Consider the following 22,723-nt stretch of genomic DNA (forward strand, 5'->3'; position numbering starts at 1 on the left):
CCCCTCCCCCAGCACATACAGTACAATAATGTGCCAAATAACTATTATCCACATAGGGATAATACATTATTTGGCCATTATTAAACACATTACATACCGTAATAAAATAAAGAAAATTCTACTAACCTCATCAATAAGAAGGCTCCGTCGCCAGCATCATCCTTGGGGTCCGTTGCCAAAATAATAAATAGGCAATACACCTCAATTACATTAACATACCAATGAACCCCTTAATCACCTTATCGGGTACTAACCTCAAAGGTAATTAAGGGGTGAAGCCATCCTGCAATGGCACCACTTATGCATAACATCCTCAATGAATTAAAAAGCAATTTCCTAACCAAATCTCATTTAATCATTCAATCTGAAGGCTCAAATGCCACTTAAAACATTGCTTTTACAGTGTATACATGTAGCATAACATGTAAACTACATGTACACGCTGCAAATCAATGTTAACAATACAGTAATCCAACTCAAATAGCCTGACATCACAAGAAGTATATTATGCAAATAAAGTCACCATCAATGAATTAACACACATGAATTACATCCCTAAACAATTAAAATACCATCCATACCAATTACACAATTAACTATAGCTATCGTAACAGAGAACAACTTCAAAACATACAAAAAAGGACACCAACAATTACAATATACTATAGCAAGCCTCTCAATAACCTACAGTACAGCATACAGCCCAAAACTTACATCTCTCTAATAATAAAATACATTTAACACATCTATGCATAGCAGCATAGCCACAATGATTTACAATACAGAAAATCAAGCTTTAAAAACACTATCATTTCTTACCCTGTATGTATATATCTCTCTAGACATACATACATACATACAGTGGCAAGAAATGATATGCATAAAAAAAAATGAAGACATGAAAAAGCAAAAAAAAACAGTTACATTAAATACATTTCTTTATTTAACTTACCATTACTTGCCCCCACCGACTCCCGTTGATCAGCTTACTCACGAACCAATCCACGAACAGGAACCCATAAAATAAAAAACCATAAAATAATAAACATTAAAATAATAAAACACGACAATCCAGGGGTCTTCTAGTTGTAATCCATCTTCATCTGTATTCTTCTGCCTTCTTCCGGGGTCTTCTTGCCGTCCGGTGCCACGCCCTGGTCTTCTTTCTTCAGAGGAGGTCCTTCCTCCTCGGCGTCTGGCTTCAAAATGAGACGACATAGGCTAGAAGACCCATTATCCCTATGTGGATAATAGTTATTTGGCACATTATTGTACTGTATGTGCTGGGGGAGGAGGTATTGGCCCCAAGGGTATTTGGTAGGACTCCCCTGTGGGTAGTGGGTGAGGGTGGTTGGGGGGGTTAGTGGGGGAGGGTATGTGGGTGATGGTGGGTTAACCCCTTAATGACTGTAGCGGTTAATAACCGCTATGGTGATTAAGGGGTTAGGGGACATTACATTGGATGTTTTAATTCTTGTGTCTGTTTTGCAGAAGCGAATGGGGCATGGGCAGGATGAAGATGAGGATGGCCTTCATCGTGGCAGCCGGACATGGGTGGTGAGTACTATATGTATTTAATGTATTTATTGTTGTTTATGTATTTTACATACACAGGGGGTGTATGTTGTTTATTGCAATGTTTATTGGGGGAAAATGTCCCCAATAAACATGCTATTCTGCCTTAACCCCTTCATTGCCTTAGCGGCTATCCGCTATGGTAATGAAGCAGCATTTATGTATTTTTAATAATATTGTGCGGAAGCAGGGGGCCCCCTGAGCTGAACCGCATTAATTTGTGTCTCAGAGACCCCCTGCTTCCCGAATTACAGGCCCCGGTTTGGGGCATCGGTTACAGTGTCGCCGCCATATTTATAGCGGGCACGTCGCGAATGGGACGCTATAAAGATGGCGGCGACACTGCCACCCGATGACACATTCCGGGGCCTGTAACTCGGGAAGCAGGGGGTCCCTGGTCCAAAAAGTGATGCGGTTCAGCTCCGGGGACCCCCTGCTCACAGTACAGTATTATTAAATAAATATTAATGCTGCTTCGCTACCATAGCAGATACCCTGTAAGGTAAGGAACGAGTCTTTATTGATGTGTGTGTTTTACTCATAGTGTAGATGTGCAGAGGGTCTCCGGAGCTGAAGCGTTTTTGTTTTAGGTCCGGGGACCCCCTGCTTCCCGAGATACAGGCCCCTTTATGGGGTGCCGGTATCCCTCTGCTTTGTTTACAGGCCGCGGTCACGTGATCGGGACCTTTAAATGCAGAGGGATACCGGCACCTCATACAGGGGCCTGTATCTCGGGAAGCAGGGGGTCCCCCGACCTGAAACCAATGCGGTTCAACTCCGGAGACCCCCTGCACATGTACACTATGAATAAAAGTTGTTTAAAAATACTTTATTTGTTGCCGATGTTTGCGCTGAGAGAGCGGCTTGTCTCTCTCTGCTGCAAACATCTATCGGCAGACAAGGCCTATCGGAAGGCTTATCGGGAGCCAGCCTGTATCGGCACAGGCCCATCGGCAGCTTTGCTTTCGCAGTGCTTCGGCAGGGATCGGAAGGATTCGGCCCTTACTGAATACTGCGAGGGCAAATCGCCAAAAAAAGGCCGATCCCCCACCTATCCGCCACACTTGGCGAAAAGATTTTATCGGGCCTTACTGCATGAGGCCCTAAGACATACTACCATATGTTCTGTTTTCCATTTTTTGTTCCCAATCTGCGCCTACTGTAGGTCATTCCGTTCCTGTATCTACTCATTCGGCACCTGTGGAGTTGAGGACCTTTTGGCTGCATTTAGGGACAGATTTTTAGCACTTTATTGGGTGATCACCTCCCTTATTACGTTATTTAACGTATTAATGAAATTAGTATTTTGTTGCGCTGTTTGTTCTACAATTTTATATATAAAATTGTATTATATATATAGTGCACACACAAACCCAGCAAGCTCAAACGCCCACACCCACCTAATCTTGACTATATGTAATGCCACATAGAGTGCCACTGGGCTGTGGCAAGTGAATATAACAAATGACAGGGGGTGCCCAGTGCTACATCCAAATGACAAAACATACATGGTAATAATTGCAAGAAATAATGCTTCAGTACTAATAATAATACTAATACTAATAATAAAAAAATATGTTTTTTTAGTTAGATATTTTGGCCAGAGCATCATAAGCCTGCACACCAAATCGTCAAGGTAAACCATAATCAGTGCAAGTCCTACACTACACTGCATCTGTTCCCTATACCTCTGCATGAGGGGGAAGAACCGTAATAGATTCCTTACCTGCAGCAAGATGAGAAGATCCACCATTAAAAAGGGGGGAGCTGATGTGAGCTCTGGGGGAGGTGACGTGAGCTCTGGGGGAGGTGAGGTGAGCTCTGGGGGAGGTGAGGTGAGCTCTGGGGGAGGTGACGTGAGCTCTGGGGGAGGTGACGTGAGCTCTGGGGGAGGGGACGTGAGCTCTGGGGGAGGTGACGTGAGCTCTGGGGGAGGTGACGTGAGCTCTGGGGGAAGTGACGTAAGCTCTGGGGGAGGTGACGTGAGCTCTGGGGGAGGTGCCACAACCTCCATACAACTGATTCCAGTCAGAAATTAATTAACACACAAACCCAGCAAGCTCAAACGCCCACACCCACCTAATCTTGACTATATGTAATGTCACATACAGTAGATTGCCACTGGGCTGTGGCAAGTGAATATAACAAACAGGGGGTGCCCAGTGCTGCATCCAAATGACAAAACATACATGGAAATAATGCTTCAGTACTAATAATAATGCTAATACTAATAATAATAAAATATTAATTTTATTATTAGTATTAATAAAAATACAGGATTGAAAAGTTGGACTTTTTGTGCAAGTATTTGTGTACGTTAATACATTTTTTCATTACTGTACTGCTGAGTGCTTTTGTCTCTTTTTATCTTTTAGGTATTATATGATGTGTATTTTCATGACCTTAGCACCAGCTATTACTATTCCACCAATGGAGTGCAGGATATCTATCTATCTATCGTATCTATCTATCTATCGTATCTATCTATCTATCGTATCTATCTATCTATCTATCGTATCTATCTATCTATCGTATCTATCTATCGTATCTATCTATCGTATCTATCTATCGTATCTATCTATCTATCGTATCTATCTATCGTATCTATCTATCTATCTATCTAATCTATCTATCGTATCTATCTATCGTATCTATCTATCGTATCTATCTATCGTATCTATCGTATCTATCTATCGTATCTATCGTATCTATCTATCGTATCTATCTATCTATCGTATCTATCTATCTTATCTATCTATCTAATCTATCTATCTAATCTATCTATCGTATCTATCTATCGTATCTATCTATCGTATCTATCTATCGTATCTATCTATCGTATCTATCTATCGTATCTATCTATCTATCTATCTATCTATCGTATCTATCTATCGTATCTATCGTATCTATCGTATCTATCTATCGTATCTATCTATCGTATCTATCTATCGTATCTATCTATCGTATCTATCTATCGTATCTATCTATCTATCGTATCTATCTATCTATCGTATCTATCTATCGTATCTATCTATCGTATCTATCTATCGTATCTATCTATCGTATCTATCTATCGTATCTATCTATCGTATCTATCTATCGTATCTATCGTATCTATCTATCGTATCTATCGTGTCTGTCTGTCTGTCTGTGTGTGTATCTGTCTGTCTGTGTGTGTATCTGTCTGTCTGTGTGTGTATCTGTCTGTCTGTCTGTCTGTCTGTCTTTCCGTCTGTCTGTCTCTCCGTCCGTCCGTCCATATATATATATATATTAAAAACTTTAAAACAGCAATACTCCTGTAGAACGTTTTTTTAAACTTACCTAACCCGGGTGTTTCCAAGAGCAGATTTAATTTGAATGTACTTGATTTCCGGTGGGATCTATGACTCAAGGGGAAAAGCATTGTTTTGATGTTAAACGGATGCCAGCAGATGCCTTTTTTTTTTAACCTTGTGTCTCTTAGCGTCAATATACTCTGCCCAATTATCTTGCCATAAGGAGATTTTCAATAGGGAAGAGTAGGAAGGAGTTAAGAGGCACATCCATTATAATGATCCGTATCAAATTATTTGTCTGTGTCATTTTATACCCTTTTTTTCGGGTCAGAAACTGCCCCTGTAATCAAGTCGTTCGCTGATTCAAGTAAACTAAAGTTGACACAAAGCCCTTTGATATGTTCACTTAAAACAGTGCATTGTGAAATTAATCAATGCTGTTATCAAAGTTTACATCTGCAACTAGATCTGATCGCCTTCGTGCCAATTAAATATGTTAGGTCTGAGCCGGTGTTAAATTCCGCAGCCATTTAATTAATGAATGATATAATTCAGAATAATAGTGTAGAGACTTGAGATGCGATACAGAAAATCCTAACCCAGTTTGTATTGTTTTATTTGAACACACTAGAAAAAGGATGGTGTGATTAGCGCTAAAAAATATTACAATACAGTGCAAATATTACAACAAGTGGTTAATACAATAATAATGTAAGGCTGCCAGGGAAACTAACCCAAACACAGTTAGTAATAGACAAAGGAAACAATACAGACCGGCGCCTTAAAGTCAAAATGGGAGAGTTAGAGTTCAAATTGGTGAATTGGAGTGTCCAGCAAATGTTGATTTGATCCAGTTGTCAACAGGTTCCTCAGCATCAGGATTGGTTAAATCATGCAGGGGAGACAAAAGGACAAGATCATAGTGTGACACTGTATGACTATACCAATGAACACACACACATAAAGACAGACTGACATACATAACACAAGACAACACTAAACAAAGACAATTAAGCTGACTAATAATATGATTGATTTAATAAACACAATAAAATAAACATCTGCGCTTGCAGCAGATCAGCCAGCCCGCTGACACCGACGGCGTGCTGCACCAGCTGCTGCTGTTGAATCTGCGTTTGCTGCTAACCGGTTTTTCTGCTGATGTCGACGGCGTGTTGAATCAGCTGTTGCTGTTCACTACCTCCTGGGCGTCTTCCCAAGTGAGTCGCGGAAGGCACCGTACCAAGATCTCCACACTTACGGTCCCAGAGACGCCAGCCAGCAGAGAGCAGCTTTACAAACGAGAGGGGATACTCTCAAAAATATCCACCGCCTACTTACTTACTCCATCTGGTGAGTAGGCATTGCTACTATCTCCGTCGGCGGTGCAGAGTGCTTCTATTTTTATCGCATTATTTGTTTATTAAATGTCCGTGTGCAATATATATTATTTATGATTGTTATTAAATGTTTTAATATTGAGATTTCACCAATTTATTTTTCAGCTGTTACATGTTGTTAAGTGTTGTCCGTTTATAGTCACAGTATTACGCTATGTGTTGTGCTTTTTCTTTTTCTTTAAGCACAACGTGAGGAGCTACGTGTCTACAGCCAACAGGCTTGGTTTTCATATATCCTTTTTGCAGTATATATCTTATTTGGCGCCAGTGGATACTTTCCCCTTCCCAACTCCTATAGCCTGCAACTCTGGAAACTGTTTGGAAGGTCTGCTCCTCTCACAGTACAGCTGTAGAATGCTTCTCAATAGCCCAACGCGTTTCGTGCGCATGCGCACTTCTTCAGGGGTTGATGAGCTCGGTACATGGTAGATTTAAATACAGACAGGTCACATTTCATTGGTTCCATACACTGTCACTCATAGTTCATATGTGCAACCCGTGATTGGATGTGCTGCCTGTCAATCATGTACTGTGTGCAAGTCAGCTAAAACATACAGAAAGACAACATATATACGAATATAACAAACATATAAAACATATAAAAATACAACCATTGCTAGTGATCTTGCTTACTACATCTTATGCATCAGGGTAAAACAGCTAATAAAATATATGCATTTAATAGAGTTAATTGTATAAAATATACCAAATTGATGTACCATCATCTGCACGCTGGTGGCTCCTATGATTGCAGCATGTCTCAATTGCTAAAAGACCCAATCATTACAAAATTTTTTTTATTAAAAATAGAGATTATGTAAAAAATATAAAAAATATATTTATATCTATTAAAATTCTATTACATATAGTTTAAAAAAAATTCAAGCACATTAATTAAAAAAATCAATATATAAAAATCATTTTAAAAATACGCCGAGATCAAAATCAATGTTGAGACCGTTAGGTGAGAGTGTTTTTAATTCGTAGATCCAGTAGGCTTCTCGTCTACTGATCTGTTTAAGTAAATTACCTCCTCTCCAGTTATTTTGTACTGTTTCAATGGCTTGACATTTTAGACCAATTGGATTCCTATTGTGATATATGTCAAAATGGTGTGACACACTGTGTGTATTTAAACCTCTTTTTATATTGTAAATGTGTTCATACACTCTTCTTTTATAACATCTTCCTGTTCTACCTACATATTGCAGGCCACAAGGGCACTGCAGCAGATATATTACAAATGTGGAATCACAATTTATTGGTGTTTTGATGTTATATATTTTTTCTGTTACATTGGATTTAAAAGTATTTGTAGTGCTGCTAAATGAACAAGCCGTACATTTAGTACATTTAAAAAAAACCTTTCTTTTGCTGTTTGAATTTGATTCTGAATTGTCCAATGGACAACTAGGTGCTATGCGCATTTTAATATTTGGTGCTTTTGTGAAAATTATTTTCGGTTTCTCCGGGAGACATTTGGCTAGAGTAGTATCGCACAATAGCATGGGCCAATGTTTGTTAAAAATTTGACGTATTTTTGGCGCCATCTCATTGTACTGAGTTATAAAAGAGACACCATTATTTTGTTTCAACTGATTTTTATTTTTATCTTTATATTCAAGTAATGTGTCTCTCTCAATTTTCTCCACCTGTATAGATGCTGCCTCTAATAGATGCTCTGGGTAACTTCTATCACGGAATTTATCTTTAAGCTCATTCGCCTGAAGCACAAACTCCTCTGGATTTGAACAGTTGCGCTTAAGTCGAGTGAGCTGACCCTTAGGAATATTCCGGATCCAGCTAGGGTTATGCTGGCTGTCTGCCCTAAGATAATTATTAGCCTGGACAGACTTGAAAAATGTTTTGGTTTCTATTTTATTGTTACTGATATAAATTTCGAGGTCTAGAAATTCTATATGTTCCTTATGGTGGTTGAATGTAAATCTCAAATCCCTATCGTTCGAATTTAAATATATAAAAAACGACTCAAGCTGTGCCTGGCTGCCAGACCAAACAAATATAACGTCATCTATGAAACGGCGCCAGGGCATGAGGTAGCACCCGAGTGGACAGTTGATGCAAATATAATCTTCTTCCCAACTGTCCATAAATATATTAGCATAACTCGGGGCAAACCTCGTGCCCATCGCCGTTCCACAGACCTGTAGAAAAAACTGTGAATTAAATTGGAAGAGATTGTGAGTTAAAATAAAATTAATACTATCAACTAAAAATGATTTAAGTGCTGGTGGTGTAGTAACATCAGATTCTAACTTGCGTGCGATGGCCTGACATCCTTTCACATGATTGATGGTGGTATACAGTGATGTCACATCTGCTGTTACCCAGGTATATTCGGGTTTCCACTCCAGATCTCGTAGTAGCTGGAGGACATGTGTAGTGTCACGCAAGTAAGATCGGATCTGTTGAACTAATGGTTGCAGGTGATAATCTATAAACAAAGATAAGTTGGATGTAAGTGACCCTATACCAGAAATAATAGGCCTGCCAGGGGGGTTCGTGATGCTTTTATGTATTTTAGGGATGAAATAAAAGATGGGAGTACGTGAAAATTGTAATTGTAGGTAGAACAGGAAGATGTTATAAAAGAAGAGTGTATGAACACATTTACAATATAAAAAGAGGTTTAAATACACACAGTGTGTCACACCATTTTGACATATATCACAATAGGAATCCAATTGGTCTAAAATGTCAAGCCATTGAAACAGTACAAAATAACTGGAGAGGAGGTAATTTACTTAAACAGATCAGTAGACGAGAAGCCTACTGGATCTACGAATTAAAAACACTCTCACCTAACGGTCTCAACATTGATTTTGATCTCGGCGTATTTTTAAAATGATTTTTATATATTGATTTTTTTAATTAATGTGCTTGAAATTTTTTTAAACTATATGTAATAGAATTTTAATAGATATAAATATATTTTTTATATAATCTCTATTTTTAATAAAAAAAATTTGTACTGATTGGGTCTTTTAGCAATTGAGACATGCTGCAATCATAGGAGCCACCAGCGTGCAGATGATGGTACATCAATTTGGTATATTTTATACAATTAACTCTATTAAATGCATATATTTTATTAGCTGTTTTACCCTGATGCATAAGATGTAGTAAGCAAGATCATTAGCAATGGTTGTATTTTTATATGTTTTATATGTTTGTTATATTCGTATATATGTTGTCTTTCTGTATGTTTTAGCTGACTTGCACACAGTACATGATTGACAGGCAGCACATCCAATCACGAGTTGCACATATGAACTATGAGTGACTGTATGGAACCAATGAAATGTGACCTGTCTGTATTTAAATCTACCATGTACCGAGCTCATCAACCCCTGAAGAAGTGCGCATGCGCACGAAACGCGTTGGGCTATTGAGAAGCATTCTACAGCTGTACTGTGAGAGGAGCAGACCTTCCAAACAGTTTCCAGAGTTGCAGGCTATAGGAGTTGCAATCGGCAGTAAGATCTGGTAGATCGTCCCGCCCACTGTGACGCACTTCCGGTTGCGGTTGGAGGACTCCACGAGGAGAGAAGGAAGTGCCTCCATTACCAGCCGACAGCATAGGAAGCTCCTGAGGGCTACACGTGGCACACGTCCCCTAACATCCCTTGCTGGACGTTCACACCATCCCCACCTGCATTTATTCTGGGGACTTGCTGTAAGTAGGATTCCGTTTTTTACACACCGGATCCTAAACCTCCTCGTCACCAGACAGCTGCTGTTTATTTTATTGTGTTTATTAAATCAATCATATTATTAGTCAGCTTAATTGTCTTTGTTTAGTGTTGTCTTGTGTTATGTATGTCAGTCTGTCTTTATGTGTGTGTGTTCATTGGTATAGTCATACAGTGTCACACTATGATCTTGTCCTTTTGTCTCCCCTGCATGATTTAACCAATCCTGATGCTGAGGAACCTGTTGACAACTGGATCAAAGCAACATTTGCTGGACACTCCAATTCACCAATTTGAACTCTAACTCTCCCATTTTGACTTTAAGGCGCCGGTCTGTATTGTTTCCTTTATTTGAACACAGCTAATATTGTCATAACGCAAGGCGGTTTCACATCTCATGAAATATCATTGCTACGTACAGGAAATCCCTATATATTCACCAATAACAGATTCCTAAATGGGATTTAGGGCAAGCAGAACAAACAAAAGGATCTGCCCCTAACAGGGCCGCTTTATACATTAGGCCGACTAGGCACAGTGCCTAGGGCCTATGAACCTTTTAGGGCCTTGTAACAGGGGACTTATCCCTGTTCAGGTAATGTGCCTCTAATCCAGCAGTGTGGTGGTTAACTGCTGGTAGTCAATTAACAAAACACCACCTGACTGATTAGATGGCTTAGAAAGCCTGTCTTTTGAAACAGGAAGTGAGAACTCTTTAGCTGACACCTGAGCTGAACTTGGAGACACACTTGTCTTGAGCTCTGCCAAAAGATAGCAGAGCTGCTTTCAAGATACAGGGAAAACTTCTAAACCTGTATGCTGACCAACCCTGGAGACAAGGGAGCTGAAGCAGGGACAGTGAAGATTTTCCCTCCAAACCACAAGGAACAGATAAGACTTTCATTCTTAAAAGACTGCTTATATCTGCTTATTGCATGCTATGTGTTTGGGGTTGGGAGAATTGCTTAACTAATGGAGATGTGAATTAATTACATAGGAGTTCACTAGAAATACTCCCAGGTGGATAGAAGCTTTGTCGTCCCCCCCCCCCCCCCCCCCTGTGTTTGGATACTTTCCTGATGAAAAGGAAAAGGCACAATAAAGCCTATTATAATTTCACCTTATAAAGCCTCCCATTGTGTACCTCTGTGAACGTCCGTCTGCAGGCCTACAATATTTAACTTAAAAAAATACCTTAACAAAAAAAAAATCACAAAATTAAGAGAAAACAGCCAATTTTAATTTCAAATGCCTTAGAAGTATCGATACCTTTAAATATCGAAACAAAAGTATCGATGCCAAATATCGCTAGAATCGAAAGAAACAAGCAAACGATGAAATTAGCATAAAAATGAGTGAAAATATCGGACACACAGGCCTCTCGAAATAAAAGTGCCTAGGGCCTACGAAGGTCTTAAAACGGGCCTGGCCCCTAATCACACTTTTCTTTGATACGCAGGTCCCTTTTCAACACGCTGTGAAGCCATCTCTCCCTGTTCCCCTGTTCAAATGGATGGATCTGAAATCTTCCCAGAAACACAACTTTACGCCATATTGAACGTGTCACATAAACCTATGGCTGGGATTCACTGAGTTCCAGTGAGTTCCAATAAGGCCAAACAGCAGTGATATACTGTAAGAACGTTACGCTCTATGTATTGAAGTCTGGGTGCTAGAGGAATAACCATACATCACCTCCCAGTAAAATGGATATCACACAATTAAAATATTTCCTCAGTACACCTCCAATGAAATAATCATTTTATTATTACAAAATGTAAGATATGCTAAACTAAATGGGTGAGGTTTCGGGCACAACAAGGTTGGCCACAAGGCTTATCGTGCCCGAAACGTCACCCAGTTTTTTTTTAGCATGTCTTACATTTTGTAATAATCAAATGATCTACTTTTCCTTCATTGGAGGAGTGCTGAGGAAATGTTTCCATTTTAAGCTCCATTAAGGGGTATAGAATCTCGATCCCACGTAAATTGTTACTGGGTTGAATGACCGTTAACACAGGATGGATCTTCGATTGCCCCTTATTAGGTCTTAGTAAATATCACCATACAGCATATTTTGGTGCATGCACTGTGAGTGTAGGTACTGGACGCGCAATGTTGTCAGTCTCCTACTTGGAGCTGTTTTAATGCAGTGCTTATAGTCTCCTGTTTCAGTCTATACAGATCATAACACTTGGCTAATTTAGGGCCTCATGCAGTAAGCGTCGATTATGTGAAATCGGCAATCTTACCGATTAGTCATGTTATTGGCGTTTTTTCCTCTCCGTATGCAGTAAGTGCCGAATACATTCAAAATCAACCCGAAAACAAATCCGCCCACTCTCACGATGATTAGCCGATCACACACAGGTGTATCGGCGTGCGTGGCGGGGTGCTGATAGGTTGCCCAATCACAAATCTTGCTGAATCAGGCGAAACAAGCATGTTTTGGATTGCGCGCCATATTTAAAGGCAACGTGTACTGCTATTCATTCTCTGTGTTGTTGGGAGTGAGAGAGAGAGAGACGCACAGAGCTGGCTGTTTGAACATTTGCATATTGACTGAGAGACTTGTTGTGTATTGGGTGAGCTTTGTCCATTGTTGTTTTGTTTACATCTTTGTCTTGTTTTATATGTGGAAGTGTTTCGTGTGATTGGCTGTACATTTCTTGTCTGTTTTTTGTGAGTGCTGGAAGTATGCCCGCAAAGCGTGGGAAGAGTGATGCTGGTGGGAGTGGGAGTGCTACTCGTGGGAGTACGCGTCGGAGTGAACGTACTGTTCAGGGGAGTGATGTTGCTGAGAGTGAGAGTGGTGTTGCAGGGAGTGGGAGTGCTGGTGCTGCGAGTGGTGTTGCTGGGAGTGGGAGTGCTGTTGCTGGGAGTGGGAGTGCTGGTGCTGGGAGTGGGAGTGCTGTTGCTGGGAGTGGGAGTGCTGGTGCTGGGAGTGGGAGTGCTGTTGCTGGGAGTGGGAGTGCTGGTGCTAGGAGTGGGAGTGCTGGTGCTGGGAGTGCTGCTGGTGGCGCAGTTGCTGATGGGGTGGATGGTGGTGGCGTGCTTGCTGGTGGGCAGCTTTTGGAGGCTCTTCCATTGGAAGAAGGAGAGTCCAGTCAGCACCAGCCAAGCTCTGACCCTAAACCTGCTCGGAAGAAACGTGTGGAGAAGCCACGTAATCCTCGCTTCAATGACCAGGAAAATACAGCTCTTGTCACTGGCATTCTGGAGCACTATGACAGTATATATGGACATTTACTAGGTAAGTGTACATTTACATTTATTATTCAAATACATGTGATCCTAGGTCATCTGAGTTTTGTTCATATGCAAATATGGCTTCACAATATCTTTCTATGTTAATTAGTCTGGAAACACAGCTTTTTATCATGCCTTACAAGGACAACTAAACACAGGCGGTCAATTTGCCATAACTGCATACAATATGAATGCAACCTTGCTTACATGTATAGGTTTAGTAGTGAATGCTCATGTGCTTCACATATTACACATAAAACAGCATGTTTGCTATCTCTTGGAACAGCTAGCAGTGTAGGAAACTGGTGCTTATATTATTATTCATTTACCTCATATATTTTATATGTTTTTCAAGGGCGGACAAGTTCAGCAAGCAGAAAAGAAATGTGGGACACAATAGTCATTGGTGTCAATGCGTGTGGGAATCATGTGAGGGACAAGCGGAATTGTCACAAGAGATTTGATGATATTAGGTCCAAATTGAAAAAGAAAATACAACACCAACGCGTGCATGCTACTGGCACTGGAGGTGGGCCCACACCACAACGTCTCATATTAAGTCCATTGGAGGAGCTGCTTCGGGCAAAATTACTTCCCGTCGTCGTGGAAGGCTTACCTGGTGACCGTGATATAGGAATTTACCCCTCACAATTTCCACCAGGTGAGAAATATTACTGTACTAGGCGTGTCGTTGCTTACAGTTATTTTGCATAGTTACACTGCTTTTTATACTGTCTTCACAATATAAGCATACCTGCATCTATATATGTATATGTCTGATTCTGTATACATATATATCTCAAAATAGACATATATGTTGTAGTCCTACTAAAAGCAGTAACTAATATAACACGTGCCATTGCGTGCTCATTTACATGTGAATTCCCAAAATGCATTGCTGCAGTGGAAGCAATTGATGGTGGGCGAAGATGGGGAACAACAGGGTAGTACACATGTGTAACACATGTTAATGAGAAATTATTACTAGCTACAGGTACAGAACAGAAATATGTATAATATTATTGTGTATTTTATTTATTTTACTCCGACAAACATGACATTACTGCCTATTTTAAGCATGCATCAAATATATTGCATGCAACGGCCTACAAACATCACTTGCACTAACACATCTATAGTTGTTAATGAAAAGGTCCATTTTTGATTTAAGTCATATACAGACAGCATAATGAGGCACACGTATCATATTTTATGTCATTGTTTTCATAACTTAAAAACTGCACACGACTATTTAGCTCATCTACCATTGTGTTAAAGCAGCTGCAATTAATATCTCATCACAGCATACACTTCAACAGAGGGGGTGGGGTTCAGCACACACACTAATTACAGCCTCATTTTAGGGGCAACTTAGTTCACACCATTTTCACCTGTTTCAAGTAATTGAAAGGTGTGGCTGATTAGGCTTTTTGGGGAAGGGAAAACCGTTCTTACAACCTCACTAGCACAACTGAAGTTAATCACACTCATTTGAAAGCTTCACTTTAGCTACTAAATGCCCCAACAACTCATTACTTATCAAACCGTACGTCACACATTAGTTCACTCATATCTATAGTTGAACTACTATCAACGACACATTATCACACACTGCATGTGTTGTCTTGTTTAGTCACAGCCACATTCAGGTGTGCCACATCTTATATTAATGTACCACACATATCCTCTACCAAAAACAACACTTTTTGCAATATGACCACCTTCATGATAACCATTGTGAATGGTCATCTCATGATAGTTATGTACATTATGATACTGATATCACTAAACAACATATGATTTTTATGTAAAAATGTAATGTATTTTTCCTCACGCATTACTGCAGAACCATAGTATGTTGTATGTTAGGGAACTCAAAACTTCTAAGTACACAGGCATGTACATTGTTATTACAACTATTTATGTTCACTTTCACACACACATTTTGGGTTAAGGAAATGATGCTGTTAGATACTCATAAATACAGAACATACAATAACTGTTTGTTCAATATTTACACATGTAAATGTAAAACTTATGTTATTGTTATATATAGTTGCCCCTGAAGGACATGTGTCACCTGAGACTGAACAAGTGTCTTCACCTGGGTCAGCCAGCTCAACACACCTAGAAGGTGAGTGTATCAGTTGGTGGCCATATAATATGTGCTCTTCTATATGTTATGTTGTCATGTTCATTATTTGTTTTGCACATCTTCTTTAAATAGGATTACTTAGTGTCAGTGAAAATGAAGTGTAAGGCAACTTGTATTGTGTTAGTGATGTTAACTATCATGTAGGAGTTTTGAGTTTACAGCAAGTTTTCATTCACTCATATTTCATACTGAGTCCAAACATTATTCTTAAGTCAAGGTAGTTTTTAATGTGAGGTTATAAAACGTATGGAAACATGTTAGTTGTTACTTATGACACAGTACAATTACATAGTAACACAGCAGAGATTAACATGACATTTAATAATTTGTACATTTATTTGTAGAACATGATGAAGAGGATTATGATGATGATGATGATGACGCCACCGCCATACACACACAAATAGAAGCAAGTGACCATGAAGACGTTCCAATTGAAACTGTTTTACCGGCAAATCGTCCAGCAAATACGACATACGATGCAATTGTAGCTTCTGAGGGAAAAATTGTGGAAGCAGAAAATCGTCGCCATTCTGACTTCATGACAGTGCTGGAAAGGATGATTGCACTGCAGGAAGAAACAGTTTCACAATTGGCACATCTCCACAGAGTCTTCATTGAAGTGCCTAAACAGTTGCAAAAAATCAACACCTCATTCAAAGCATTAGTTGTTCAGCAAACACAAGCTAATTACTGGAGAATGACTAATGTACCACAATTCAACACCTCCCAGCCAGGATCTGTTCATGCAGGTCAGTTTTCACCACATTCATCTGATATTCATTCACCAGGCCCAAATGTTACCGGTCAAGTAGCAGACATTGCTGTGCAGGTTCCTGATGACATCCTACCGCTGCCATCTGTACAAATTCAGCAGCAGACACCTACAAAGGAGCCCACAAAAACAAAACACAAGCAGTTACTACTGACCAGTTTTTGGTCAAAAACAACAAAAGACACACATGAAACAGACCAACCATCACTTGTGCAGTGTCTACCAACTTGCTCACAGTCACTACCCAAAAGCCCTGTAGGTGAGTCACTGGCCAAAAGCCCTGTAGGTGAATCGCTGCCCAAAAGCCCTGTAGGTGAATCACTGCCCAAAAGCCCTGTAGGTGAATCACTGCCCAAAAGCCCTGTAGGTGAGTCACTGGCCACAAGCCCCGTAGGTGAACAGTCACTGCCCAAAAGCCCTGTAGGTGAGTCACTGGCCACAAGCCCTGCCCGTGAAGTGCCAGAGGCCAGTCAAAGTGGCTCTGTTGTGCCTAAAGTTGGTGGCAAAAGAAAAAGGAAAATTCAAGAGACAACAAGCAGGCCTGTTACTCGCTCGCAAAAGGAACAAAAAAAATAAATGTTATAATTCAGAAAATATGTCTTTGGCCTTGTTTTGTTGACTTCAGATTATCTAATTACTATTGTATGTATGCTGAAGACTGTGTTGTTTCCAAACTTTCAAGTATGTTCTTGTACACGTGAAGTTTTGGAAATGTGAACACTCCTAATTAATGAATAGTGTTATAAATATTTATGTTTTAATCGTCTGTTCAGTAATGGTCCACCAGGAGCCAGTTGCTAAGTTTAGAGAAGCTGCCATTGACTTAGCAGCAAAACATTGCATTTGGGTGTGTTAATTGATGTAATCATTGCATGTGCATATTATTTTCATGCAATTATAAAAGCACCTATTTAACTGCAAACATCTTTCTTGTACGTGTACAGCAGGATTTTGTGTTAAATATTACTTACCTTTGCTGGCCATTGTAATGTTGTCCTTTAATCATTTATGTGTTCTTGTTTCAAGAACATCTCTGAATTGATACTAATATATATGTAGTATGTATTGATATATGCACACACACACACACACAGACACACACTGTGTGTGTGTGTGTGTGTGTGTGTGTATATATATAGTGCTATCTAAACTGGTATAGATGTATTTACAAAAAACATACACTTCATGCTTCCTTGTGAAAACACAGTATTTTTATAATACAGGCCTAATGTTTGACAACTATACTAAGTGTGGGCCTCTAACATTATTGGGCGCAAACAAATGTTTATTACTTAATTCACTCATGTTTATCACCATTTAAATAGGTTTCATACAAGGCCTACTTACTGCCATCAATATGTTGTGTGTACTCCAGCAATATTTAAAAAAAAAAAAAAAATATTACTTTTTATATATATATATAATATATATATAAAAAAAAAAATAAAATAATATTTTTTTATATATAATATATATATATATATATACATATACACATACACATACACATACACATACACACAATATACATATAGTACAATATACACTTTATATATATATATATTTATGAGATAGATATATTTATATATATATATAGATACACACGTATTTAAACTCATGCAGACAGGGACTTAACCAGACTTTCAAATACACACAGAAATGTATGTGGGAAAAAAACATTTCATTTTGCAGGTGTGTGTATTTACTGATATGGCTGTCTAAGCACTATTTTCACACAGTGGTCTTTGTTATTTTGCAAGAAAACTCAATGTTACTGAATGAAAAGTGTACTAATGTTTTCAAAAACGAGATAAAAAAAGGATACATGTTTGTCCCACATGCGGCTATCACTAACCACAAATGTTCAAGCAATTATAACTAGAAATCCAATTGGCGTTTGAAATAAGGAGTTACAGTTTATACTTTTGTTGACCTTGAAAAGGAAACACAGCAATTTGTTAGCCACTGAGCAGTTTCATTTTGATGAGCAAAGAACAGATACCTGCACACATCTTTTGTGCTACTCTGCAATGGCTGATGAATTGGTGACAATTATGAATCCGAATTTAGGTTATAAATACATGATTTCAGAAGCTATTTTATCAACTTGCGGACATCAAGCAAGCACACGCCAAATCTATGATTTGATTCGAGCAAAATATCCTTATTACCAAAACCGTCGGCATGCGCGCAATTTTAATTCATCAATAAGATTCACTTTATCAACAAATGACTTTTTTGAACGTGTGCAGGATAAGCTAGAACACAACTATGGTTTCTGGAAGATTGCCAAAGAAAAACATTTCACCGTGAAAGAAGGCACATATATTGTGGTTAAAGGCATATTTATTCCTAATGCCAATAGCAATGGATCCGCTACTACTGTTCCGTGTGAATCGATAGCTGCTGCAATATCTGCACCCTCCATTCCTGAAACCCACATTGTACATGAACATAACTACTATGATTCTGTACCAAGCCTTTCAGCTGAAAATGCATTGGAATGGGTACCCGAAGAAATGAACATACCTCCCGACCAATTGTTTGAAGAAAGCAGTGGCGATTCCTATGAGCGCTTCATGGAGGAGATGTGTTTCATACTGGATTCAGCGTTTGGGTCAAGCGTGGATGAAAATGCCTTGCATTTCTGGAGTGACCAGTTGCAGGCAGACGAAGAGTTAATTCTAGAAGAATGGTAAATATAACAATCGTTATGCGTTGACTCTGCGTTTACATTTTTTTTTTTTGTCTAACCACCATTTTCCCTTTCAATGCGTGGATACAGCGTAACATAGCAGACTGCATAACATGTAGCGATCACAAACAAATTGTTTCCGAATACAATATAGTAGAACCTGAAAGAGTAGTACACATTGCTGACGGAATAAATATACGTACTTTCCTATCACTTTAAACATATTAGCAAAATTTTACCATAACTCTAACACATACCTGTTTTGTTATCATGCTACATCTACAACATTTAAAAGCGGGTCCACCACGTATGACGTGGGACCCTTGTCATGGCCCAAGGCGTCCTTAAAAAGGATTACGGATGTAAGTCCCGCCCCCAAGCGACGTGCGCGCCTCAAAGCCTATTGGCTGTCATGTTTTGTTATAGTAACGGTAACTGCAGTGTGTCATACAGTGGGGGCGTACACTGGGCGTTAGCCGAATGTTAATTGAGTGGGAGGAGTGTTAGCGTGCGTTTCACGCTGGTTTAACATGACGTCACACGTATTGCATTTGCGCATTGTGTTATCGGCCGTCCTTTCTGTCCAAACACGTCTGTTTAAAAAGAATACAGATGTACTCGTTTAGAACGAATGTAGTTTCGTATTCATTGTATTTGAAATAAAGATTGTATGTTTAATCATATTTTCAACCTGTATTGAACGCACAACGTACGCTTTGTTTTGCGCATGCGCAAACAGTTAGTGCAGCCAAGCCTGAAGTGCGTGCGCACACTAAGATGTGCGCGCACATTTTTCAGTATACAGGCAACGTTCACATCATATACATAGTTATGCCTGCTACAAATTTAAGGAAACATTACATACTGATGTACACTTGTACTTCTAAAATATAAGTGAGTGACGTGTGTATGTACACAATCATATAGAGCTGTGTAACGCGTTGTCACGGATACATATATAGTAAGGTGCCATCTTTGACCATCATGTGTTTGCTGTATTTCAGAGATGTCGGGGAAGATACAATCGGATCAATGTATGATTTCAGAAGAGTCTACCTTTATATGAGATGATTGTGAGGAGGAGCCACCGACTACTATACTACATATGGAACTAATTTTATATTGCTTGCAGCGCTTATTAACAAACAATTAAAAATGTGATACACTTATGCCTATATTGCATAAGCACTTAATTAACATAATGATGTTGCAAAATAGTGCCTCATGAATTTTTATTGAGTGTTCTTTAATGACTACTATCATTTTATGGCATGGTGTGTTTTATATATAACAACCATTCCCACTCTGCTAACACATTTGTGTATTCTATTGTGTAATGGAACGTATGACTGTCGAAACTATGTAACAATAATAATAAGAATAATAAGAATAATAAGAATAATTATAATATGAGCATGTTCATGTATAGCGCTGCTAGTTGTACACAGCGCTTTACAGACACATTTTTCAGGCTCAGGTCCCTGGCCCGTGGAACTTACAATTTATTTTTGGCCGCCTGAGGCACAGGGAGATAAAGTGATTTGGCCAAGATCACAAGGAGCCGACACCGGGAATTGAACCAGACTCCCCTGCTTCAAACTCTCAGTGCCAGTGTGTGTCTTTACTCACTGAGCCACTCCTTCTCCCAATGTAAAGGACACTTACAACCAACTAGCCCTTTATTGTTAAAAATTTCTTGTTACATGGGTATGTTGATAAAATGGTTTGGGACTGTAGCAATTAATGTTATTGGCCAGATGTTGTGGTCCCCTACAATGCATGATGTTCTGAATATGACATCAACATCATGTAATGAAGTACGTTTCTGTGTATATTTCATTAACCTAACTAACTATAGTTTACTGTGTTTATTAAACTTTCTAAAAATACATCGTATAGTCAATATGATGATATAAGCTACCATAATAAAGCTGGTGTTATCATTTGTCGGTGTTATACATGGATCCTACACAAATTGATTCAGACACAAACAGTTGTCTTAAAAAGTGTGTCTATGCTAATGTGCACGTGATTGACGTTACAATTGTGAGAATACTTGATAATTATCATCATGATAATGATGAAGTGACGTGAATTATATAGCAAAAATATTACCAACATTGTCATATAGGTAAATTAGAAATGCTAAATGACAGTAACATTTGCAACAAAATAGTGTTTTCTGTTCACAGTTTTACACTTGGTACATGTAGGACACATCCACACACGTGTGACTTATACATACACATGTCACAAATTTAAATTCATGTTGACTATTAATTCCTAGCATTAAAAAACACCTACATTGCTAAATATAAGATGTAGTACGCATTGTTGTGATTACAGGCATTCATGCATGGAGTGTTATGATCAGTCAATTTCATCCGTGATGAATGAGCTCCCGTAAGTAAACAAATAAGTACAGTTATCCCCTTTTCTCCAAACAGCTCTATATTACATGAATGGAATTTATAAGGAAACATACATAAAATGTGATAAAATGTGAGTAATCATTTTCTAATACAATGCACATGAAAGCTCAAGAGTAGCTAAATGCATATACATGATACAGAAAGTACATGTATGTTACATTTGTCTTTAAAACAATATGTTGTGTTTTTACTTCAAATAATTATAGGAAGATTGAGGTAGGCACATCTTATGAGAGATGTCAGCAAATATACATACCATGATCATTCATACTGGAGATATACCTATAATGCAAAGGAACAATATATAAATTGCAAACATTGACATGCCATCTTCAGTACCGTAAACAACACAGCAAAGTGTGTATTTGGTGTTAAATGTGCAACACCATGTATATTTAATCACATTCAAAATGTAAATGAGCCTGGTGTACACATCATATGGATGTACATGTTACACTGCACCAATAACATTGTATGTAAGCATACTAGAAGCATGAATGAGTATGGGCATAATATGTGTATTGTGTTAGCATAAGGAACAACACAATGCTAAAATATTAGTGCTTTGTTACCCCAGTTGTATTCACATACACACAACTAAAGTACAATTGAAGAGGGATTATATAACCTGTGCAACAATAACATACCGGTGCCACATCCCTTTGTGCACACAGCAGAGAAAAGAAAGGTGTGCAACCCATATTCATCTGTGTCCTAACAGAAGGTTATATAAAAAAACATTATTGTTAAGATAACATAATTTAAGTATAAAAGTAGAACTTGGAACATATATGTTTTTACTTACAAGAAAAAAATGAATTGATGAGATTCTGGCGTGTCTGGCCACCACTGGCTGTTTGTTCATTTTCAGCAGCTACATGGGTGGGATGCTCGTCTACCAAAGGCTCAGCTAGGTCTGATTGTACATTGTGCCTGAGTGCAACATTGTGCAAAATGCAACAGGCAAGGATAATATCAGAGACTTTTTGAGGCTTGTATAGAAGAGCCCCACCAGTTCTGTCCAGACACCTAAATCTGGTCTTGAGTAGGCCAAATGTCCTCTCTATAACAGATCTTGTAGATATATGGGCTGCATTGTACCTCTCCTCTGCTTCAGTTTGAGGGTTTAGCACCGGAGTCAAGAGCCACGGCCTAATTCCGTATCCTGAGTCACCTATAATGAATGGAGCACACATAAGCTGACATTAGTGATCAAATTGTACAATGCCAACATTCCTAAATAAAAATGTGTTTTGTGTTATAACATGTAAATGTGTACTCACCCAGCAGCCAACCATGTTCAAAATGTCCCTCTTCGAACGCATGGAAGACTGAAGAGTTCCTCAGGATAGAGGAATCGTGACTGGAACCAGGGAATTTGGGTACCACATGCATTATCCTCATCGTCGCATCACATACCACCTGTACATTGAGTGAATGGTAGTGCTTCC

The 22,723-nt window shown here is 38.9% G+C and overlaps 1 long non-coding RNA gene across 1 annotated transcript; it reads right to left on the reverse strand.

Moving 5' to 3' along the window:
- Nucleotides 1–18,681: 18,681 nt before the first annotated feature.
- LOC142502329 (uncharacterized) lies at nt 18,682–21,976 on the reverse strand. The gene is made up of 3 exons (XR_012803739.1): nt 21,920–21,976; nt 21,529–21,554; nt 18,682–18,829 (listed from the first exon to the last, which is right to left on the reverse strand). It is a non-coding gene; the product is annotated as an uncharacterized LOC142502329 (long non-coding RNA).
- Between the last annotated feature and the right edge of the window lie 747 nt (nt 21,977–22,723).

The sequence above is a fragment of the Ascaphus truei genome, chromosome 9, assembly GCF_040206685.1.
Source record: "Ascaphus truei isolate aAscTru1 chromosome 9, aAscTru1.hap1, whole genome shotgun sequence".
NCBI lineage: Eukaryota > Metazoa > Chordata > Amphibia > Anura > Ascaphidae > Ascaphus > Ascaphus truei.